The 15,582-nt window shown below is 44.8% G+C and overlaps 1 protein-coding gene across 5 annotated transcripts in view; it reads right to left on the reverse strand.

Annotated features, from left to right (window-relative positions):
• The window catches only part of LCTL (lactase like), a 256,156-nt gene that overhangs the window by 194,351 nt on the left and 46,223 nt on the right, over positions 1 to 15,582 (reverse strand). For 3 of the 5 annotated variants that reach the window (XM_033948511.1, XM_033948503.1, XM_033948493.1), the window contains one exon: positions 12,459 to 12,630. The exons of the other annotated variants lie outside the window; for them this stretch is intronic. The gene's annotated coding sequence lies outside the window, so the exon portion shown is untranslated. The remainder of the gene's footprint in view (positions 1 to 12,458; positions 12,631 to 15,582) is intronic. 5 annotated transcript variants of the gene reach the window in all.

Consider the following 15,582-nt stretch of genomic DNA (forward strand, 5'->3'; position numbering starts at 1 on the left):
TTACACTTTCAAATTTGTTGGTTATGCATACCGTGTTCCAGTATACAAAGTATTCTACCTTAGATAAGTCCTTCCAACAGCGCAAGATGTTTTTAATAGCAAATGCATTACATGGAGCTCATTAGCTGGAAAGGGAATGCCCCCCTTTTATGGGGATATTTTCTGGCAGCTTTGGAGTTGCTGGTAGCTGTTGTGAATTCACACAACATACACATAACAGTTGCACTGTCTCCTGCCCAGAAAAAGCCTGCAGCCACTATTCTCCCCCCTCTGCCCAGCTGATAGCAGCTCTGTAGCCGTGATCAGCTGAGAGCCAGCAGTGGGGGGTGGGGGGAAGGGATTGGTGGCTGCTGGCTCAGCTGATTCGCTGCTTCCCCTGATCTGAGCTGGCAGAAACTGCAAATCAGCTCAGCCAGCAGCCACTGCTTTCCCCTCTGCCAGCTCTCAGCTGATCGCTGCTCCGGAGCTGCCGTCAGCTGGGCAGAGGGTGAGAACGGTAGCTGCAAGCAGAAGGAGCTGTGCCTAGCAATTTCTCTTCTGAGCAAGCACCTGGCACAGTTCCCTTTTTTACTGAGCTCCTCCACAAAATAGTATGCATATGATTTGCATGCTATTTGTGAGAGCATAGCCCGGTAAAAGTAAATCGCTCCCAACCTGGTATTTTTTTTTCCTGGGTTGATGGAGCTTAGTTCATCTGGGCCTTAGTCAATACAGGAATTCCCCCTCCTCACATATGGATAAAGTTAAAACAAACAAAAAAATTAATGTCCTGCCTTTATCTGGATAGTGGTTTTAAATATTGCTGCTATCTGTACAACAGGGTTGCTAGTCATTTACATGCAAGACACCAGCACGCTGACAATCAAGCGCAGACAATTCGGCGCAAAACACCAGCGCACCATGGGAAAACTTACTTTTAAAGAGCTCTGAAGCGGGGTGTGAGTGGGGAACCTCCCACTTTACTTCATACTGATAGCGCTGCTGGGGAGGGGGGGGAGTTGGAACCCTCCATTATAGAGAAAATGGAACTTTTTCATATTTTTTGGGGAAAAGTTCATTTTTCTCTATAATGTTGGGGGTTGCACACCCCCCAACGGCAGTGCAAACAGTATGAAGTAAAGTGGGGGGGTTCCCCGTTGGAGCTCTTTAAAAGTAAGTTTTCCCGCAGTGTCTTGTGCCAAATTGTCTGCACTCAATTGTTGGCGCGCTGGAGTCTCACGCGCTTTTGTCCTGTTACCATATAATAGTGATGCTCATCTTTCTACCCAGATGTTAGTACTGATTGCAATCCAGATAATGTGATTTACCTGTGAAAACAAATGGAAGTTAAAATGATTCCCTACCCTCCTTCCCAAGCTTTTTCATCTGTTTTAGCAGCTGGGCACCTGGAAGCATTGCATTCTAAAAGCTTCATAGGAAGAAAGAGAAGCAGGCAGATTCAAGAGAATCCCAAAATTACAAATCTTCTCTTGGCTTTAATTCAACAGCGTTTGCAAATCCATGCCACAAGGTTTTCTATACAGACAAGAACAATGATTAAGGCCCCTTTCCCACACAGATCTGTAATTCAAGTCACTAGGACTTGATCAGGAGTTAATGACATCTAACTCCCACAACTAACTCATCATTTCAATTCTTGCTCAATTCTGCCACAATTACTACTTAAACGTATTGCAGCTAAGGTACAGCACACTAAGTAGTAAAACCTTGCTGTCAGCCATACCTGTAATTACTTACTGCTCCAAAGCACTAACCAACTTCTCAGTCTCACAGCATTCAGATCAGATGCACAGTAAATACTTCCTCCTATTCCAGTTCAGACGTCACTGCTGTAAACCTGCCATTAACCCTTTATAATGTGTATATCTGTACAAAAAATTCTACTGAGTTCCCTTTTCAGTTTCTTGCTTCTGCAATTAGTTTTCAAGGCAACTGCTTGTGCTTGTTACTTGCAGCAATAGGCCCAGATTACTCAATGCAAATTTTCAGAGCTGCTAAGTTACCCAGTTCCCACAGGGAGAATTTTTGGTCAGTCCTGGTTTTAAATTCATATCCCAAAACAGTGTGGGATTTATAGTCCCTGATTCTACTCACTGAGATCAGTGCATAATGGATGGAGACAAGGTTGGCAAAAATCCAGGACTGGTCTAAAATCTTCTTCCCGGAATTGGGTAACTTGGCAGCTCTGAATCTTTCAAGATTGGGTGTTAAAGGTTTGCAAATTCTGCTGCAGACTTGTGGTACACTTGGATTGCAGGGGAGCTGAACACCAGGCACACAATGTGAGGTACCATAGGGGCAAAAACTCTAGGTTAGAGAGTGACGTGGGGACAAAAATTCATCCCCATCCCCTCACCATTCCTGCATTTTCATCTCTGTCTCCTCCCCGTCCCCATAGAGAAGTGCATTTTTCATCCCCATCCCCGCAGTTTTCATTCCTGTCTCTGAGGTTTTAATTTTCTTCTCCATGTCTCCCTGCTAATAGCAGAAACATGACAGGCATCGGCTTTTGGCGCTGGAGGGAAGGAGTTATGCAGGCAGGCTGGCTTTAGCGCGGCAGAGAAGGAGGGAGGTAGGCTGGCTAGCTTCGGGGGAGGGGGGTGGGACAAAGGCTGGAAGGCAGTGAGGGGGGAAACAGGAAGGAGCACTGGGGGCACTAAGTACATGGGAAGGAGGCACTGGGGGCACTAAGGACATGGGAAGGAGGCACTGGGACACTAAGGACATGAGAAGGAGGCACTGAGGGCACTAAGGACATGGGAAGGGGCACTAAGGACGTTGGAAGGAGGCACTGGGGGCAGTAAGGACATAGGAAGGAAGGAGGGAGGGAATAGAAAGGGACAATTGTTGGGCCTGAGTACAGAAAGAAAGAAATACAGCAGCCAAGAAGAGAGAGAGACAGAAAGATAGACAGACGAGGAAAAGGAGAGCGAGAGAGAGAGAGAAAGAAAGACAGACAGACAGACACATCTATTCTAGCACCCGTTAATGTAACGGGCTTAAAGACTAGTATATATACATAAACATTCACAGGAAAGTTGGAAAGAATGCCATACTATGCATGCTTTCCCCATTTATTTGCATATAGTTTATAGCTACTTTGAATAAAATTCACATAATGTATGTTTAGTACAGCTTATAAAGAATACTGCTCCCCCCTGTATGAGCACCACTCTATAAAAAAATGGGAACAGTACTTCTATTACTGATTGTTTTATGTACACTGTAGGGCTGATTCTATAAATGAGTGTCCCTATTGTAGGCAGTGGTAGGCATCCTACTGCTATCTGGCAGCCAACTGGGATGCACATTTATTTTAAAAAAAAACAACCCAGAGACAGGCCACCTAATCTGTAGGCATTTGTCGCGGTTGCAGGGAGATGCCTAGGGACACTTAAGCTCGCCCAAGGCTGGGTGTGAGCGGGGTTTCGTCCGGAAGTGGACTTATGTGAGCTTGAGAGGCATCTTCCTAGGGTTGCGACACCTGAAATGTAGGCCAGCAAAATGCTGACCTACATTTCAAAAAGCAAAACTAGATGCAGCCAGCTGAACTGATCGAGATTGACATGGTGACAAAATTCATTACCGTTCCCGTCCCCGCGGATAACCGCGGGAAATAATCCAATGTCATTTTCTAGTGTCTATTTCAACCTCGGTCCTTCTACACCAGCATTCTTCAAAGCAAAGCTTGCGGGTCAGTGGTTGTGGCCATTCATACTCTGATTCTTCCCTCTCTCCTTAAAGAATGACATGAAGATGGTTTCCCGCGGTTATCCACGGGGACGGGAACGGTGATGAATTTTGTCACCGTGTCATTCTTTAAATAGGATCCACGATCAGCTGAGCCAGCAGAGTCCTGTTGGCTCAGCTGATTGGGGAAAATACCCCTGCCATGATCAGCTGAGCGACTGCGGCAGGGGACTCCCGGCAAAGAGTCCTGGCAAGAGGGATGCCCACTCCCTCCTGCCAGAAACCCTGAACAACCTCCCCCCCCCCACATGAAGTCCCCCAGCAGGAGGGATGGCCACTCTCTCCTGCCAAAACCCCCAGAACTTCCAATCCCCCCAACCGGCGACACCCCCCTCCAGACCCCCCCAACACTCCCCTAACCCTCTACACCCCTGAGCTCACACCCAAAACCCCCCACCCCCGTATCTCTGTAGGTGAAAGTGCAGCTGGAGGGATGTTTACTCCCTCCGGCCAGCAGGCCCACCTCTTCAAAATGTTGTTCCTTACCCTTCCAAATGCATCCTGGGATGCACTGGGGATGGGCCTAATGCTCTGATTGGCTCAGATTCCTAAGGCCCCTCCCATAGGAGAGGCCTTAGTCACCTGGGCTAATGAGGGACTTAGGCCTCCTTCCCAGTGCATCTTGGGATACAATGGGCATGCTCAGGGGTCTAGAGGTTTTGGTGGAGGGTCGGTGGGTCTGGAGGGGGGGGGGTGTTGCCAGTTGGGGGGTTGGAAATTATGGGGAATGTCCGCAGTGAGTGGGCATCCTTCCTGCCTGGGGACTTCGTGGGGGGAGGGAGGTTTTTGGGGTTCAGGCAGGAAGGAGTGGGCATCCTTCCTGCCAGAGAACTTCATGGGTTCCCCTGCTGAAGCTGCTCAGCTGATTGTGATAGGGATGGGGGTGCGGTCCACCTCAGGCACCGTCTTTCTAAGGGCACAGCACCCATCCTCCTCTCTGCCCCGCTCCTGCTCTCCTTGCTGTGCGTGCCCCTTGCCTTCCCCCGTACCGTTTTTACTTCCCTAGAGCGAGGTTGCTCTCTCCGACATCACTTTCAGGGCCCGCATCTAGAAGTGACATCAAAAGGCGAGCTGACACCAATGTGAGCATGCTACTCACACTAGAGAAGTTAAAAAGGAACAGGGAAAGGGAAGGGGGTGCACAAGCATGGCAAGAGGGTGGGGAAGAGGCCGTGGGAGGGGCGCTGCTCACCCTTACTACGCCACTGATGGGTCAGCTGATCAGGGAAGAATACCCCTGTCGTGATCAGCTAACATCAGGCCTAGATATCATTCAAAAATACCATGCTGAAAGCCCAAACCAGATATATTCCATGAATTAAAAAAAGAAGGAAGGTAGCCAACGTGGTTAGCAAGTGATGTGAAGGAAGCTATTGGAGGTAAAAGAGAATCCTTCAGAAAGTGGAAGAAGGACCTGACTGAAAATAATTGTAAATAGCACAAAGAATAACAAGTCAAATGCAAGATACTGATAAGAAAAGCAAAGGGAAAAAAGAAGATTGCACTGGAAGCAAATCACATAACAAAAATGTTTTTAGGTAAATTAGAAGGAAGAAGCTGGGAAAAGAATCAGTTGGACCGCTAGATGACCTAGGGTAAAAGAGGTGCTCAGAGAAGACAAGGCCATAGCAGAGAAATTAAATTATTTTTTTGCTCGAGTCTTCACTGAGGAAGATGTGGGAGAGACACTGGTGCCAGAAATGATATTCAATACTGATGAGCCAGAGAAACTGAAACAAATTTCTGTAATACTGGAAGATGTAATAGGTCAATTTGACAAATTGAACAGTGGCAATCCACCTGGACCTGATGGTATACATCCCGGAATGCTGATAGAATTGAAAAGTGAACTTACAGAGCTATTGTTAATAATTTGTAATTTATCTTTAAAATCCAGCATGGTACCAGAAGACTGGAGGGTGGCCAACGTAACACCGATACAGTACTTATCCTTTCACACTATTTGCTTTCTTTGGAATTATAGGTCACCATCTACTCATATTCACTTTGCCCTTACTTGCCCTCTCTTCTACTAAACCACGCTAGTGGTTTTAGCGCAGGGAGCCGCGCTGAATGGCCCACGCTGTTCCCGATGCTCATAGGGTTCTTATGAGCGTCGGGAGCAGCGCGGGTCATTCAGCGCGGCTCACCAAGCTAAAACCGCTAGCGCAGTTTAGTAGAAGAGGCCCTTGGTTTTTATAAATCTGATCTCTCTCTCGCATCACAATTTATTTTTGTTTTTTTGTATGTGGAGCCTCCTTCACAGCTATTCCACTATATACATTTTAAAGTCAGAAAGTTATATGAATTGATTTCAGTATATTTTTAGGACTTCTTTCCGTATCATTTTAGGAAATTATTTCATTTAGGACTTCTTTCTGTCATAAGTAGAAGTATAAATCCTATTCTCATAACGATGTGGGATAAAAATCTCTGGTAGCTCTTCAAGCAGTCCTTGTTTCAGAAAAAATCATCACACAAAGAAGCATTTGCCTATATATATATATATATATATATATATATATGGGGAGGAGGAAATGTATCCTCAGTGTGAGGTTGTAAGCACTAAGAAGCCGAGTGTTCAAAAGAATCACAGCTGTTACGCTTAACCTTTCCAGGTTTTTCCAGGGTGAGCAAAGCTGACAATTTAGCTACACACCATCATGGGAACACATGCTGAGTGTCAACAGTGCATAAATTAAAAAAGTATAATTTGTGCAATTCAAGACATCTAATAAACAGAGGTTTATGTAGAACTCCTGCCCCGAAACAGGAAAACCTTAGCTGGAACAATAATTAGGAAACTGAGAACTTCCCTAGATTATAGTGATCCAATCAATGATTTTGTTCAATCCTTTAGGGTAAACAGCGTTTAATTCAAATATCCAAAATTGCTCCCGAAGTTGGATCTGAGACATCTTGTCTCCTCTAAAGGTGGTTGGAATCTGTTCCATGACAAACCACTGAAGATTATTAACATGCAAGTGTTTGTTCAGAAAAACCGTTCACTAAAAGAGTTGAAACACTGGCTGTCTGTATCCTGCTTTTATGTTCTTGCAATCAAATCTTAATCTGACGCATGGTACGGCCTACATAAAGCAGCTTACAAAGACATATGATCACATAAATTACCTATTGAGATAGGCATGTCATAGAGCAGGGGTGTCAAAGTCCCTCCTTGAGGGCCGTAATCCAGTCAGGTTTTCAGGATTTCCCCAATGAATATGCATGAGATCTATTAGCATACAATAAAAGCAGTGCATGCAAATAGATCTCATGCATATTCATTGGGGAAATCCTGAAAACCCGACTGGATTGTGGCTCTCGAGGAGGGACTTTGACACCCCTGTCGTAGAGTGTTTCAAAGTATACATGCATCAGGTATGCGGATGTCTCCATGTAGATAAGTGTAAAGAATTTCTGTACATGGAGCAAGTACTACAAGACTGATGTTCGCTTGTCGTTATACTCCAATTAGAGAGCTGCACGGGAACGGGGACGACGGGAATCCCGCGGGATTTGCGGGGATCCCACAGGTTCCCCCTTCGGGTCACGGGAACCCGTGGGGACGCCCCCTAGGGTCGCAGGGATCCTGTGGGGACGCCCCCTAGGGTCGCGGGGTTGGATGCGAGGCTCGTCTTCTCCCTACCTGCTCTGCCGCAGCACACAGCCGATCGGAACGGAAGTCTTCCACGATATCAGCGCTGACGTCGGAGGGAGGGCTTAAGCAAAGCCCTTCCTCCCTCCGACGTCAGCGTTGACATCGGGAAGACTTCTGTTCCGATCGGATGTGTGCTGCGATCGGCAGTGGCATATCAAGGGGGGGCGGGGAGGGAGGTCCGCCCCGGGTGCAACCATAGAGAGGGGTGCACAGCCGGCCAGGTCCCCTTACCTTTGTGGCACTTCCTCTGACCGACCGACCGATAACAGGTCCGGTCCGACAAACCTCCCTGCCCTGTAGTCGCAAATCTAAATTACTTTCTTACAGCACCTTCAAAACTCCAGCTGCTGTAAGAAGGTAATTTAGATTCGCGGCTACAGGGCAGGGAGGTTTCTCGGACCGGGCCTTTTCTGTTGTCAGTCGGGTGGGGAAGCGCCACAAAGGTAAAGGGCAAGGAGGGAGAAAGGGAGGAAAGGTGGAGTGGAGAGTTAAACATGCTTAAGGTAAAACTGAGGGGGGAGAAGGACGCTGAAAGCACTGGGGAAGACAAAGGGGTGGAGAAGGACGCTGAAAGGACATGGGGAAGATGGGGGGAGAAGGACGCTGACAGGACATGGGGAAGATGGGGGGGAGAAGGACGCTGACAGGACATGGGGAAGATAGAAGGGGGAGAAGGACGCTGAAAGCACATGGGGAAGACAAAGGGGTGGACAAGGACGCTGAAAGGACATGGGGAAGACGGGAGGGGGGAGGAGGACGCTGAAAGGACATGGGGAAGACGGAGGGGGAGAAGGACACTGAAAGGACATGGGGAAGACGGGGGGAGAAGGACGCTGAAAGGACATGGGGAAGACAGAGGGGGAGTACGACACTGAAAGCACATGGGGAAGACAGAGGGGGGAGAAGGATGCTGACAGGACATGGGGAAGATGGGGGGAGAAGGACGCTGAAAGGAAATGGGGAAGAGAGAATGGGGAGAAGACACTAAGAACATAAGAAGTTGCCTCCGCTGAGGCAGACCAGAGGTCCATCTTGCCCAGCGGTCCGCACCCGCGGCGGCCCTTCAGGCCTAATTGCCTGAACAGTGTGCCTGACTAATTATGTAACTGTCTCTAGTCCTCTAATCCTATCCCTATAACCTACCTCTACTCCTATCTGTACCCCTCAATCCCTTTGACCTCCAGATACCTATCCAATCCTTCTTTGAAGCCCTGTAGCGTGCTCCTGCTTATCACATCCTCCGGTAGCGCGTTCCATGTATCCACCACCCTCTGGGTGAAAAAGAACTTCCTGGCGTTTGTTCTAAACCTTCCCTCTTTCAATTTCTCTGAGTGCCCCCTAGTACTTGTGGTTCCCCATAATTTAAAAAATCTTTCCCTTTCTACTCTTTCTATGCCCTTCATGATCTTGAAGGTGTCTATCATGTCCCCTCTAAGTCTCTGCTTTTCCAGGGAGAAAAGCCCCAGCTTCTTCAGTCTGTCAGTATACGAGAGGTCCTCCATACCCTTTATTAGCTTAGTTGCTCTTCTCTGGACTCTCTCAAGTACCGCCATGTCCTTCTTGAGGTACGGCGACCAGTACTGGACACAGTACTCCAAGTGCGAGAAACCATCTTCATGTCATTCTTTAAAGAGAGAGGGAAGAATCAGAGTATGAATGGCCACAACCACTGACCCACAAGCTTTGCTTTGAAGAATGCTGGTATAGAAGGACTGAGGTTGAAATAGACACTAGAAAATGACATGGGGATTATTTCCCGCGGTTATCCACGGGGACGGGAACGGTGATGAATTTTGTCACCGTGTCATTCTCTACTTACAACCTCTCACTGAGGATACACAATTCAGCTATTATAATATTTCAGTTGAAATTTTGAAGTTTCTGAGCGCCCCCCTCCCCATATATATAGGCAAATACTGATTTGTGTGAGTCTTAAGTATCTACAGCAGCTAATAGGATGGGTTTTTTTTTGTTTCAGAAAATAATGTCAACAATAGAGGAAAAGGTGACATCATTATACCCCTGGTCATGTCTGCTTTTTGCTGTTTCTGTGGAATGTTTTTGCTGTTCTCTTATTTCCCTTTAAAAATAATTTAAAAAAAAAATAATAATGTCTCCACTTAGTATTATAATTAAGATTACCAAATCTACATTTTTGAAGTAGCACTCAAATGGTAGTTAGCTGTGTGATAAAGAGAAAAGGAGCTCAGGGGTCAGCTGGCCACTATGCTGGGTTTTAGTTTCCGATAGAAGGGATCACATTTCTTTTTTGAAAATGAACTGTTTTTGGAAAATAATACCCTAAGGGTTTTCACTCTTACTTTAATAGACTTTCCTCCTGTTGGAAATGAAAACATTACTGTTTTAAGTATCATCTGTCCAGTTTTGAACAACAAGACCCTGGTCTACAGCCAAATATCTGTGTCTCAGGCTAGATGTAACCACTGTCTGTGCAGTGAAATTCAAGAACTGTTTGCATTTATACCCACATGAGCAGTTTTTATTGCAGCATAAAAGTCATAGCATTCAACTGGGGCACTTCTGAATACCTATGTGAATTTGTTTTTACTATATCTGTGCCAGCTTTAGTTTTTAAATGTTTAAGTAGTCAGTTCTAAAAATAAAGCAAAATACTAGCCAGAACTTTCCAGTCCCACCGTGCTAGCTTCTGGGGAGCTGCTACTATAACTTGGACCAAATTGGAAGAACCATTTGTAGCCGGGGTTTTATGTTTCACCTAAGCAGTTGCCTAATACGTGCTTTGGATCAGAGCAACTCTAGCAAAAAAAAAAAAAAAAAAACAACAACAACAAAACAGGGGTCCAATTATCAGCTGGTGGTGATCACTAGCATTAAACCCTTAAATTCAATGTTGGGCTATGTCTTGGGCCCAGCATTTAATTTATGTGCTTCTAGAGCTGGAAACACATAGCCAGTTAAGTGTGATATTCAGCACTTAATCAGCTATGTGTTGCCACATAAAGATAGGACTGACTTTTATGTGATCCTACTTATGCTGTTAACCAGTTTTGAATATTGACCCTCTATATTTTATTTGTTGGGACCAGGGCCGGGACTGGCATATTATGCCAAGAGGTTATAGGCAATTACTACATAGACTGCTCTTCTAACTCAGCCAATAAGCCAGACCATTATAGAAGATGTGTTCTGAACCAATTTGTTTATACAGTCAAGACAGTAAATAAGACATAATAACAGTAGTGGCAGTCACTTTGGCAGAGGCAATAGGGAACATTGTTTACAAATCTTTTATCTTCTTTTAACTATTCTCCTTCTTGATGTAAGACTATTTGAATAACCTCTGTATAACCCCCTTGAAACAGTACATCAATTAGTATCAGGCCGTAGAAAAGGTTCAAAGAAGAGTGACCAAGATGATAAAGGGGATGGAACTTCTCTCGTATAAGGAAAGACTAAAAAGGTTAGGGCTCTTCAGCTTGAAAAGAGATGGCTGAGGGGAGATATGATTAAAGTCTACAAAATAAGAATATAAGCAATGCCTCTGCTGGGTCAGACTAGAGGTCCATCATGCCCAGCAGTCCACTCACGCGGCGGCCCATCAGGTCTAGGACCTGTATAGTAATCCTCTATCTATACCCTTCTATCCTTCTTTTCCTTCAGGAAATCATCCAATCCTTTCTTGAACCCCAATACCGTACTCTGCTCTATCACACCTTATGGAAGCTCATTCCAGGTGTCCACCACCCTTTGGGTGAAGAAGAACTTCCTAGCATTGGTTCGAAATCTGTCTCCTCTTAATTTTTCCGAATGCCCTCTTGTTCTTGTAGTTTTCGAACATTTGAAGAATCTGTCCCTCTCCACTTTCTCTATGCCTTTCATGATCTTGTAAGTCTTTATCATGTCACCTCTAAGCCTCCGCTTTTCCAGGGAAAAGAGCCCCAGTTTCTCTAATCTTTCAGCATATGAAAGGTTTTCCATGCCTTTTCTCAATCGCGTTGCTCTTTTCTGAACCCTCTCGAGTATTGCCATATCCTTCTTAAGGTACAGCGACCAATATTGGACGTAGTACTCCAGATGCGGCGCACCATCGCCCGATACAATGGCAGGATAACTTCTTTCGTTCTGGTTGTAATACCTTTCTTGATAATACCTAGCATTCTATTTGCCTTCTTAGAGGCCGCTGCGCACTGTGCCGACAGCTTCATTGTCTTGTCCACTATTACCCCAAGTCCTTTTCTAGGGTACTTTCACCCATTACCAGCCCTCCCATCGAATAGCTGTACTTTGGGTTTCTGTTTCCTACATGCAAGACTTTACATTTCTCTACATTAAACTTCATCTGCTATCTCTTCGCCCACTCTTCTAGTTTGTTCAGGTCCCTTTGTAAATCCTCACAGTCCTCTTTAGTCCCAACTCCACTAAATAGTAATCTGCAAATTTTATTTCTTTGCACTTCGTCCCTGTTTCTAGATCGTTTATGACTACACTGAACAGCAGCGGTCCGAGTACCGACCCCTGTGGAACACCACTCGTGACCCTCCTCCAATCAGAGTAGTGGCCTTTCACTCCTACCCTTTGCTTCCTACTCGCCAACCAATTTTTGATCCATCTATATACGTCTCATTCCACCTCAGTGGAGTACAACGGGTACAAGTGGATCGATTTTCCACTCTGTCAAAAATTACAAAGACTAGGGAACACTCGATGAAGTTACAGGGAAATACTTTTAAAACAATTGGAGGAAATATTTTTTCACTCAGAGAATAGTTTAGCTCTGAAATACATTGCCAGAGGTTGTGGTAAGAGCAGAGAGCATAGCTGATTTTAAGGTTTTGGACAATTTCCTGGAGGAAAAGTCCATAGTCTGTTATTCAGAAAGACATGGGGCAAGCCACTGCTTGCCCTGGATCGGTAGCATGGAATGTTGCTACTCTTTGGGTTTTGGCCAGGTACTAGTGATCTAGATTGGCCACCGTGAGAATGGGCTACTGGGCTTGATGGATTGTTGGTCTGACCCAATAAGGCTATTCTTATGTTCTTAGTATTAAAGATAAACTTCACTTACGGTCTTTGAGGTTAGCAATGCTGAGTGACTCAGGTCTTCTGAGGCTCTAAAACAAAGTTGATGACAAGCTGGTCCTAGATGAATGTGTTAGTCCCTGAAAGCTGGTTGCTGCGAGTGGTTCCTTCAGCCTTTGGATGTGGTTCTGAGACCTTAGGTGTAGGTTTGGAAGATCCTAGTTGGAAATGGAAAACACAATAAATTCTGTGGCTGTTCTACTCTTAAGCTTTAAGAAAAGTATAGGTGCTGCAATATGCTATCCATTCCCACAGCACCAAATTCAAGCAATTACTATTACTGTATCTGCTCCTAGACTTCTATTCACCAACTGTCCTGACTAGGGAATCTATTTTCTTTAAATGTAGGGACTTAGGGCTGGATTCACTAACCTGCCCAATCCGGCAGGTCTGACAAATTCTTCAAGCTAAAATACGCCCCCATCTGCTGACAAGAATAGCTGTTGTGCAAATTTTTTTTTTAATTTATTTAACTTTTTCCTTCGCGCGGGCTGGCTCTCCTGCTCTCCCCTTCCAGCCAATCTTGCCGCCCAGACTCTCCTGCTCTCTGCCGCCTTCCCTGCAGTGCAAGCCTGCAAGTTTAAAGCTGGGCTGCACTGTGGTGTGCAGCCCCGCTTTAAACCCGAGGGCTCACACTGCAGAGAAGGCGGCAGAGATCAGTCTGGGTGGCGAGAGAAATTTGGAGTTTCTCTGTTGTGATCTAGGGGGATCAAGGCAAGCCACATACAGAATTATTCTTTTGTTTGTCTTTTTTTCTCTCTCTGTTTTGTTGATTTTTCTGATGTCTGTGTGCAGTTGTTGGTACACTGGCTCTTGGAAAAAGAGATTTTATTAACTAAATTCCACCCGAATTTTACTGAAAGTGGAACTGGTTTCTAGAGTGCAGTGGGGGTTACCTGTAACCCGCTGTATAGAGGGAGCTATCTGGAGCAATATCTGTTTCCAGTTGCAGGATAAACATTGGGGAAAGAGAAAGCGTTGGGGAAGGCAACACTTAATTTAGCTGCGCTTCCTTCTCCAATTAATGGTTAAGAAGGACTCGCTAAGGGCAGGTTGCCTGTTCTAGGAACGATGGGAAGCGGGAGAGAGCAGGGCAGAGAGTCAAAAAGACATTTTCAACTGGGTTGATTGGCCAGTCAGATCGGGAAATTTGTTTAGTGAATCGCGTCCCTACCCACTTTGCATGCAGTTCCCCTCATTTGCATGCACAGATTGGAAGCGGATCGCAGGAGAGGTTAGTGAATCGAGCCAGAGAGAAATCAGGTCGCTAAGGGCTCACAAACCCTTACATGATCGGTTTGCTTAGTGAATATAGCCCTTAATTGTCTAGGGCTTATAGTCTGGATGCTCTACCTTCACATGTAGGGTCAGCAGGTACGAGGCAAACAGCCAGAGACAGAGAATTAAATTCTGCACAGCTTTATACTCCTGAGCAGTTCCATCCAGAACTAATCTCCTTCTCCGATTAGAGTATTGGATAAAGGGGACACTCCTACTTTCTAGAATCTGTTAAGGCTGCAAATGTCAAATGTGCAATGTTCCTTGTTCTTCAGCAACTAGTGATGCCACTGTAAAGTTTAGCTTATACTGCTGCTGTAGGGCTTTTTGAATTCTCTACAGGCACCCCACTGGATGGGATTCCATTCAGACTGTGGAGGTGGGGTGGGGATAGTCAATGTTCCCATTATATTCTTGGAAAGTAACCAAGAGTGACTGAGGTATCTGGGCAGGCTGAAAAATAAGAAAAAAATAAAAAGGCACTATTCAAAGTCAGAGTAGAAGCTGCAGAGGAGGCTGAATACAAACAAATAAGGCAAAAATGGTTGCTAATGACACATGGAAAAGCTGCTTCATTTCCCTGTACATGAGCCTCATTATCCTTCTTCTGACCTTTAAGGATCAGATAAACTCTCTAGTTAAGAATTTTTTTTTTTAACTTACAAATGCTGAGGAAGGTTAGATCTCTTTATCATCAATGTCACTTTTCTGTTCTGGTCCAATCAATTGTACTTTCTCGGCTAGATTATTATAATGCTATTTATCTTGGCATTACAAAATCTGTCTTTAAAGACTACAATTGATTCAGAATACCGCTGCGAAGTTGATTTATGGAAAAAGCAAATTTGATCATGTGACTCCCTTGCTTTTGAGCCTTCATTGGCTCCCAGTTTATCTCAGAATTCAGTTTAAATGTATATGTATTATTTTTTAAAATTTTACATGGTATTTTTATTCCTCTTGTTCCTCTTTTGTGGAACGTTTATAGATTTTCATATGCGAGAGGTACTCAACAAGTTAAACTTTCCCTCCCTTCCAAGAAAGGAATTAAAGGAATCAATAATTTCAGCCTCTCTTTGGCTTTTAAATTCTCCCAATTATGGAATGGTCTTCCTTTGATTTTGAGGTGTCTTAGTTCCTTCCAATCTTTTCGTAAATCCTTGAAAACTTTGCTAAACACTTTGAAAATTAATTTCCATGTATTTTAGTTGGTTTTTTTCTTTTATTAATTTATTGTTAACCGTGTCGAGCTTCCCATGGTTGAAGACCCGGTATATAAGGCTAAGTTTTAGTTTAGTTACTCTTTTAGTCCTCCCCTAAAGTAACAGGCACCTGACACTGCTTAAAATGGCATACCGCACAGGATGCACTCAAGTGTCCTACTATAACTGCCAAATCTAACCGTGCACATTCTATGTGGTAAAAAATACTTTTAAAATGTGTGGGAGGCAGGGCGTCAGGGGGTGAAGAGTGGGTGTTCCTGTGTATTGGTTAGTGCAGGATTTACCATATGAACCTTAATCACCTAGAAAATGAGTGGGAAAAAAGGGCCTGATTCTATAAATGGCAATTAAATCAGTAGGCGCATAAGGAAATGGCACTTACCATATGTTATTTAAAGTTAGGTGCCATTTATAGAGTCACACCTAGTGGCACCTAATTTGAATTAACTACTAGTAGGCATCAAAAACTCATCCAGGCTCCGTGGATGATGTCACCCACATGTGAGACTATGCTGCCAGCTTGTCCTAGGATAATATAATTTATCAAGCATGTGGTGGGCAATTTTCGACATGATGCCCAAATTCGAGTATGGATGTTTTGCAGAAGAT

This window comes from Geotrypetes seraphini, chromosome 1 (assembly GCF_902459505.1).
Source record: "Geotrypetes seraphini chromosome 1, aGeoSer1.1, whole genome shotgun sequence".
In the NCBI taxonomy this organism is placed as follows: Eukaryota; Metazoa; Chordata; class Amphibia; order Gymnophiona; family Dermophiidae; genus Geotrypetes; species Geotrypetes seraphini.